Raw genomic sequence first — 9016 nt, forward strand, 5'->3', positions numbered from 1 at the left:
TGATTCACTTTGATATTTTTTATCCTATTCTGCTTAATTTTTTAAAATCACTGGCTGTGGCCCACTAAATTGATTTTAGGATCTAACTGGTCACAACCCACAGTTTGAAAACCCTGCTGTCCCAGCTGATCTCCTGCCTTTAAACACTGCCTGCTGGGGCCGGCCCAGTGGCGCAGGGTTAAGTGTGCGTGCTCCGCTGCAGCGGCCAGGGGTTCGCAGGTTCGGATCCTGGGCACACACCCACGCACTGCTTGTCAAGCCATGCTGTGGCGGCGTCCCATATAAAGTAGAGGAAGATGAGCATGGATGTTAGCCCAGGGCCAGTCTTCCTCAGCAAAGAGAGGAGGATTGGTGTGGATGTTAGCTCAGGGCTGATCTTCCTCACAAAATAAATAAACACTGTGTGCTGACAACTCCCAGATTCCAGCCTCCACGGCTGAGCTCGGCGTGTGTGTCTGACTGTCTGTTCCATACATACGCATAGATCCACCCTGTTCTATTCTTTCTGGTCTCCCAGCTCATCACATGGCACCCCTCAATCCAGCACCTCAAGCCCCAACCCAGGAGGCATTGTTGGTCCCTTTCTGTCTCTATTCTTGGCGTCGCGTCACACAGCAAATCCTGTCAGTTCTATGGCCAGTGTGTATCTTGAGCCTTCTTACACTTTCCACTCCTTCCCATGCCCACTGCTGCCCTGGCCCAAGTTGCCCTTCCCTCGCCGGGACTGATGGCACTGGCCCCAACTGTTCCCTCTGCTTCTGTCCTCAGCCGTCACAGTACACTCCCCACGCCACAGCCAGAGGGACCTTTCTAAGATATTCACTCATCACTCCTCCGGGTCCCAACCTTCAGCACCTTCCCACAGCCCCTGGGCCTGCAATCCTGGGCCTGCTTCTGGAGGAAGCCTCCTCGCCTCCCACATCTGTTCCTCACACACCAGGCTCGTCCTTGGGCTCTTCCCTGTGCCTCGGGACCTTTTCTGGCTTTATTCTTTTGGTTCCTCAGTTTACCCCTTAGACTCAGCCCAAATCTCCCTTCCTTGGAGAAGCTTCTCCGCCCACTTCACCTAAAGGATCCCCCACAGGCCTCTCCCTGTGACTCTCCCCGCTCCTCACCCTCATCGTCTCCTTCACCGCATTCGTCACGGTCTGTAATAACCTTGTTTACTGTCTTCTTGCCGATGTCTTGACCTGCCACTAGACCGTAAGCTCCGTGAAGTCAGGGTCCATTTCTGACTGGCCCTACTAGGCGCTTGGTAAGTATTTGTTGGTTAGATGCGTAAATGAAGAAATGAGTAAGTGAAATTATATGCAGAACAGCAAACGCAGGGGCTGGCCTGGTAGCATCATGGTTAAATTCGCATGCTCTGCTTTGGAGGCCCGGGGTTCGCAGGTTCAAATCTCGGGCATGGACCTAGGCATGGCTCATCAAGCCATGTGTGGTGGCGTCCCACATACAAAATAGAGGAAGATAGGCACAGATGTTAGCTCAGGGCTAATCTTCCTCAGCAAAAAGAGGAGAATTGGCAACAGATGTTAGCTCAGAGCCAATCTTCCTCACCAAAAAAAAAAAAAAAAGGGGGGACAGCAAACACTAGGTCTGGCCCCTGGCCCCTGGGATCTGGGAGGGTAGGGGTGAGAGGAGCCCGGCCAGGGCTGACAGGGCTGAGGCAGCAAGCAGAGAAGAGGGGGCCGAGGCTTCACTCACCACACCTGGACTGACAGTTGAAAAGCATTCATTTCTTTCCACTTTGTCTCCCCTTCAACCTCGAAATCTGAGACCCTGAGGGGAAAGGAGCCCTCCCACCCCTGACCTCAACCCAAGCCCTGTGCATGCATGGAGCCCAGCGCCCCCTGGCCCGGCCCAGGCAGCAGCCTTACCTGCTGCGCAGAGGGAGAGCAGCAGCCCCCAGGCCAGCATGGCTGCACACGGGACAGGCGGCGGGTGGAAAGGCTCCCACCTCGGGCAGAGGCTGTGTCTGGTCTTCTGGTTATTTCTTCCTTGCTCTCCATTCTCTTCCTCTTTCCTACCCAAACTGACAGATTTTACTAAACAAATATTTATTCAGTGCCTACTGCATGCCAGCCACTGTGTGAGGTGCTGGGGACGCAGCCTGAATAAAACAGAAAAGAGCCCTGTCCCCCTGGAACTTACAGGGAGGGCCCAGGGATCCAGAGACCGGAGGGGAGGAGCCCACCCTGGGGCTGGCCAGGGGGAGGCAGGGAGTAGGGTGACAGAGGGCAGGCTAGGTTAGACCCCTGGGGTCCTCAAGGCCCAGAGGAGCAAGGGACAGAGTGGAGGGAGAGAGAAGGGTGGGTGGGGAGGGAGGAGGACCTGGCATGTCCAGGTCCTGGCATGTGGGCATGTGGGCCAGCCTGGCATGTGGGCCAGGCTTTGCCAGACTCCCCTCCCTGCCCACGCCCACAACAGCCACAACACCAGAGAGAGGCCATCATGGTCCCCATTTCACAGGTGAGAAAGTTGTGGCTCGGAGAAGTGAAATAACTTGCTCAAGACTACATGGTATTGAAAGTAGCAGGGCAGCAATTCAAGCTCAGGTCACCAGAAAGCATGAGGTGGGGAGGTGATGGGCCCCCAGCAAGTCCTACTTCAGCAAGGTCAGAGGATCCCACCCCAGGCTAGGCTCCGGCTCCCCGATTAAGCACAGACCAGACCACAGCGCTTTCTTTGGGGAACCATGAACAGCTCGCTCGCTCTCTCTCTCCCCACTCCCCTCCCTCTGTCCTTCCCTGCACCCTGTTTATACCCAGAGCTCTCTCCACTCTCCCAAGGAATAGGCTTTTGGAAACCAAAGCCTGGAGGACAAACAGCCCCTCTGACTGAAAGGGCAAAGGGAAAAAGGAAAAAATTGTTAATGCTTCAACAACAATGTCCTGCCACAATATTCTCTTGTACAGTGATGGCTTCAGATGACTTCATCCCAATGGGAACCTGTTTGTGCCAAGGCCTCTCAGGGCCACTCTCTGGGGACAGAAGAGACCCTGACAACCCTGGCCTGGAAAACACCACCCCTGCTAGGACCCTATCACTCGGCCCTTGGTGTCATTCAAGAGTCTTGAATTAGGGCCCTGCTAGGCAGCCCGGGCTTCCCATTGGGAGCAGAGAGAACCACTTGGGGAAGCTCAGTGAGGGTGCCGGGCCTCTGTGGCCTGGGGGTCGGGCACTGCATCTCCCCGAGGGCAGTGCTCGGCACTCAGGATTGAAATTCCATACGCATTTCTTTTCTCCTGCTAGACTGCGGAGCCACTTCAGAGCAGAGACTGCGCCGTAGGCACAAAGCACTCACCCACAGCGAGTCCAGCAAAATGCTCAATAACAAGTGGGCATTACAGTTTGTATTAGGAGGATTGGCTCCTATTTTTCTCTTGGGTTCCCACTCCTACCTAGGACTCTGTCAGATCCATAGAGATGAATAAATGAATGAGGAGCCTTAGACTGGACACGGAGGGCTAGTGACATGGGGAGGGAGGACAGCCCTGCTCCCCGGGACGTGAGCTTCACTGGAGTTGTGCCAGGAAACCCAGGCAGGGTAAAAGGAACAGAGAGAAGGAAGCAGCAGGCTTCCTATGCGACCCAGGAACAAACACTGTGTTTGCATGAGCTGCAGGAAGCAAAGGCCTCAGTGGCCGCTCCCTGCAGCATCTTCTCCTGTTCCCAGAGGAGGAACGCACTTCCACCCAGACATAGCACTCTCTCGGGTGCAGATCTACAACTCTCACTTTCCCACAATATATATATACTTTTTCTCCCAGACCAACTAGATCTGCATCCCCAAAAGTGGAAGCTGCATTTCCCACATTTGCTTTATTAGTGGGACAGGCTCTCAGCACCCCTGAGAGCCGGCAGGTGTTCTTCTGAAAAGTGAGTTGCTAACGACTGTCTGGGGTCTTTGTTAGAGACGTGCATTGTGGCCACAATGCCCCAGCCAAGCACAACTCGAATGGTTTTCTCTAAGCCTTGATTCCTATGAGATAACAGAAAATATATACATTGGTCTCTGCCCCTGGTTCCTGGCACAGAGCTCCTAAAACCCTTGTAATTTCCTGGGTGATAGGAGTGTCTTTTGTTCTAATGAAGTGACTCTTGGTGGGCTCCTGGATGGGGGCTGCTGACCAGAAAGACCAAGCCGTGGTGTGAAGCTTGGAACTTTCAGCCCTACCCCCTCATCCTCCAGAGTCCATGACTGATCATGCCTACGTAATGCAGCCTCCACAAAAATCCTAAAAGTATGGGGTTCAGAGAGCTTCTGGGTTGGTGAACACATGGAGATCTGGGGAGAGTTGCCCGCTCAGAGAGGGCATGAGAGCTCTGTGCCTTCTCCCCAAACCTCACCCTATGCATCTCTTCCATCTGTCTGCTCCTGAGTTATTTCCTATTGTAATAAACCAGTAATCTAGTAAATAAAATGTTTCTCTGAGTTCTGTGAGCTGCTCTAATAGAACCCTAGAAGGGGGTCGTAGGAACCTCCAATCTCTAGCCAGTTGGTCAGAAGCACAGTTGACAACCTGGACTTGCGATTGGCATCTAAAGTCAGAGGTCAGAAGGAGGGGAGGTTAGTCTTGTAGGATTGAGTCCTTAACCTGTGGGATCTGATGCTATCTCCAGGTCGACAGTGTCAGAACTGAGTGAAATTATAGGATACTCAGCTGGTGTCACAGAGAATTGCTTGTTGTGGGGAAAACCCCACACATCTGGTGTCAGAAGTGTGGCGAGTGTGGTAGTGGTGTGAGAGTAAAGGAGACACACATGAGGAAGGACTGGGGGTGGTTTTCCTAAACAATTCCTTATCTGCAAAATGAGGGCAGTGATAGCTATTTTACAATGGCTTTATGAGGATTAAATGAAATAATCTTTGTCATGGCTTTGACACACTGCACAAATTCCAATGTGCCAGAAACACTGCATCTGTTTATTGTCTCTAAATTAACTTAAATATTTTAAGGCATACGCACCTATTTTAAGTATACAGTTTGATTGGTTTTGCAGAATGAATACACCAGTGGAACCACCATCACAATTAGGTAGAACGCATGCAAAATGCTTGGTTAAGACACTAGCTGTTCTATTGCAGTGACTCCCCAAGTCCCTGTGGGCAAACCCTTGACTCTAGCTCAACCTGCAGGAAGAAGACTGTCAGGGCCGCCAGGAAACCACTGAACCAGAGACTCCAGGTCCACAGGCCCAAAGCCCCTCTTCAGGGTAACCAAAAGTCCCTCCTTAGCAATAGGACAGCCCAACGTCTCTTTACACCTCAGCCATCCTGTCCTTCTGCAAGGAAACGATGCCGTGCAGCCCCAGGAATCTGCACCCCTGTTTGGCACTAGCCAAGCTGTGCCAACAGGCTGAGGAGACTGGAGAGGCTGGGCGGGGGCTCTGAGCTGGCTTTTGCACTCTTGAGGGCAGGTCTGAGAATGAGCTCAGAAGGGGCTGGGACAGGGTGCAGCCGTGGCTGAGGGCTGCTCGAGGGAATCTGAAAAACAAGGTATTCCCTCCTGGGAGAACGAGGGATCCAAAGAGTACGGCAAACACCCTCCTGCTAGATGGAGTCCAAGGCACAAAGCACCTTGCGTGAGCACAGGAGAAAGCGTGGCCTCCTCTGAATGGGCCGATTCAGAAAGGCGGGCAGAGAGAGAAATGTCTTCCCGGAAGACTTTGCCTTGATGTCACCAGCCACGGTGGCGGGGTGGGAGAAAGCTCCCCAACAACGACAAAGGGAGGAAAGAAGGATGTGGTCTCAGGACAGCCAGGGGCCTGGGTCTGAGTGGAAGGGGCCTGAGAACCCAGGGCCTCCTGCTAGGTCTGCCCTGGTGAAATATCAGCTTGACACACACACAGCTCAGAGGACACCTTCTTGTTCTTCTACGCTGTGAGGGGATGTGGAGATTTAAGTCCAGCCCAAACTGCTGTATGTAGTGACAAGGCCAGGTGCAGGTGAACTCGGGCCAGATGGAGCAGACAGAGAAGGATGATTTGGCATTCAACACCCCCGCTGGGACAGGTGAAGACCTCTCTGCGCTGGAAGGAACACCCATGTGACATGCCGGAGACAGATAAATACTCACCATTGAGGGCCCAGCATGGAGGGGACGGTGCCACTGGTGAGGGGAGGGAGCACTTCGTCTTCAGAGACCCAGGTCAGCATTGGGAAAGTCTGGCATGTGGTAGGTACCATGGCCCTGCCTGCCTCCTGTGCTGGGGTATAGAGAAGCTGCGTCTAGAGGAACCAGGGTATTGGGCAGCTCACAAGGCCAAGAATGGGATCCAGAAGATCATGGCCGAGAGCCAGTTCCAAGAACTGGGCCGTGCCCCTCCTCTGGGCTCCCTCGGCACCTGGGCCTACTTACCATATTGGAAGTGTGATTCTATTGATGTCTCAGTCAGCCCATCGATGATGAGTTCCTAGCGGCTGGGATCTTAATGATCTCTGAGCCCCTGGTGCCCAGCAGGGTACTCGGCACAGAGTAAGTGCTCAGTAAACCTGTGTTGAACGGACAGGGGACTCAATGTGGAGTCCTCTGCAGCATGAGTCAGACAGAGCTCCTTGCTGGAATCCGTTGAATTTAAGATTCAGAGAACCAGGCAGCCAGTTTATGAGCATTCTGTCAGTGCTGTTTGCCAACGAAGGAAAAGGTCCACAACCCTGCACAGGGCTCAGTCATGGAACAAGAAGGAAGGAGCAAACCTCTTGGATACTGCCTAATTCTTAGTCTTTAAATGCACCAAGCTTCCCCCACTGGCAACTCAGTCACCCCTGAGAGCTTCCGGGCTGCTGTGCCTGTGCTGTCCCCACCCTGATGGTCTCCAGATGGCTCTAGGATGGCTCCCAGAATCTGCGTGTGGCTCCTCTGTGTGGAGACAGATTTAAACAGCCTTCTCGAGCTCACTAGCCTTTCCACATGACTCATGGCTCTATAAGCTTCCTCGCTTTCATCATCCACAGCTCCAGGTCAGAGATGCTCTTGCTGCAAGCCCAGGCCCTCGAACTCCTACCAAGGGAAGAAGATTCACACCTGGGCCATTCTTCACATGGACTCAGCTCTGAGGTGCTAATGACCCCGGGGGCAAAATGGTGCAGAGAAGGAAGTAACTAGCTGTGAAAAAGGCACTGGCCAGGCTGACACCACAGGAGGCCAACTAGCAGCCAGTGTATCCAGGTTCTGGAGAACTTGAGTCCAATCTGAGTTGGTGTTTTCTGGTGATGAGGCCTAGCAGTAGGTGTCCCCAGGCAGGGGTCATGTTCAGGTGGCTTCATGGGGCTAGACAGGTGCATCTGAAGCAGTTTATGGACTCGCAGCCAAGAGGCCTACAGCAGGGCCCATCCCCAGGGAAGGTGCTGGCATAGGTCAGGCAACTTGGTTGGGCCCCAGTGCTACTCAGAGGACTTAAAACAGCAAAAGAAGCTTCAGACCAGACACACATTCTGGTGCCTGCAGGAAGGGAGGGAGGTTTGCAGGGTCTTCTGCAGAATGGGACTGGGATAGACTGGGACTATTGTATTGTAAAGCCCCAGACAGGATCATTATTACAATCTGTCTCATTGTCCCAGCCCATTGACCACTCAGGTGAGAAAGAAGTGGATCCCTAACCCCAACTCTAACTTTGCCAGTTCACATTTGCTAGGAGATTTAGTCCCGGCTCAAGTGTCCCCTGTAGTCTTCCCTTTTGGACCTTGTCGGCTACCTCCCTTTTGCATTAAAAACAAAAGAACTCTAAATCAAGTTTTCTTACAGAGGACTTGTTAAGAGAGTAAAATAAGAAAGATGAGATGCACTGGGAAGGTGTGGCAGAGATTGGCTAACTGCTCTTTAAACCTATTTCCTCTTATTCTTGAGAGAAACTTGGTCACGTGTCCCAGCCTCCTTTGCAGTTAGTGTGACCTTGTGGTTGCGTTCCAGCCAAAGGAGTAGGAGTGGGAGTGAAGCAGCTGCTCCCAGGGCTAACCCATAGAATCTTTCATTTGTGATCCTCTGTGGACACCATGCAAAAAATAATCCTCCAACAAGGGCAACCCAAAGAGGCTGTTGTGCCACTCAGTTTTATGATTGCAGTGATAAATGGGAATTTGGAGGTGTCGGAGGTGGAGAGGAGGCTGTTAGGGACTGGGAAAGCAACTGTAGAGAGTCTTCGAGCAGGGAAGCTAAAAGAGGCAGGAGTATAACTGCCGTCCTCTGTTTGGACTCCATCCAAAGAGGGTAAGGGACACCAGCCAAGTGAGGAGGTCCCAGGAGCAGAATTTGGCAGGAGCAGGGGAGCCTCTGATCGTTGGCGGCTCTTGCTTTATCTCACACAGCAGGCTGCTCTCTAATGGTTGGCTGTGGGAATAGTAACAGGTTCCCCTGGGTCCTGGGAGGGCCTAGCAAACGTGTCCCTATCATGGTGAACACACAGGAGAAAAAAGCCTGCAATCCTCATACCATACATCTGCTTTGACTTCTCACTTATCATTAGCTGGAGATTTACAATTATCTCCTCAGAATATTATGTTACATTCCTGAAATAGAGGTACTAGAAGTTCACATGATAGAAACTGGATGTAATTTTTCCATAGAAATGATATAATAAGATTATGATTCTAGCCAAGATCTGATACACTATTTATAGAAACAATCAGAAATTGCATGGTGACCAACGTGTCAATGAGAAAAGATACCTGTACCCTGCACGGTGTAGAGCTTTCTAAGGTGACTATAAATCAGTCAAGTAGGACAATGCAGTCACCAATCATATTAAATCTCTAAAAAATGTATGTGAGAGGTTTCCTGGGCATAGGAAGCAGAGAGGCCCTTGGGCTCAGGGCAGCACCCAGATACCGCAGTGTGTTGGCAGGAGTTGTTAGAGCAAATCATGCAGGTCACACAAGTTAACCATGTCATGCCAGGTTGACTGGAGACCCCAGCCGTCAGGATTCCGGACACCCTGATGAAACACGCATAGGCTTTAGAACACTAATCAAAGGGCTTTAGAACCCTGGGTCACCCAGCGGTCAAATAGGCCC

The sequence above is a fragment of the Ceratotherium simum genome, chromosome 2 (assembly GCF_057802395.1).
Source record: "Ceratotherium simum simum isolate JZ-2026a chromosome 2, ASM5780239v1, whole genome shotgun sequence".
NCBI lineage: Eukaryota > Metazoa > Chordata > Mammalia > Perissodactyla > Rhinocerotidae > Ceratotherium > Ceratotherium simum.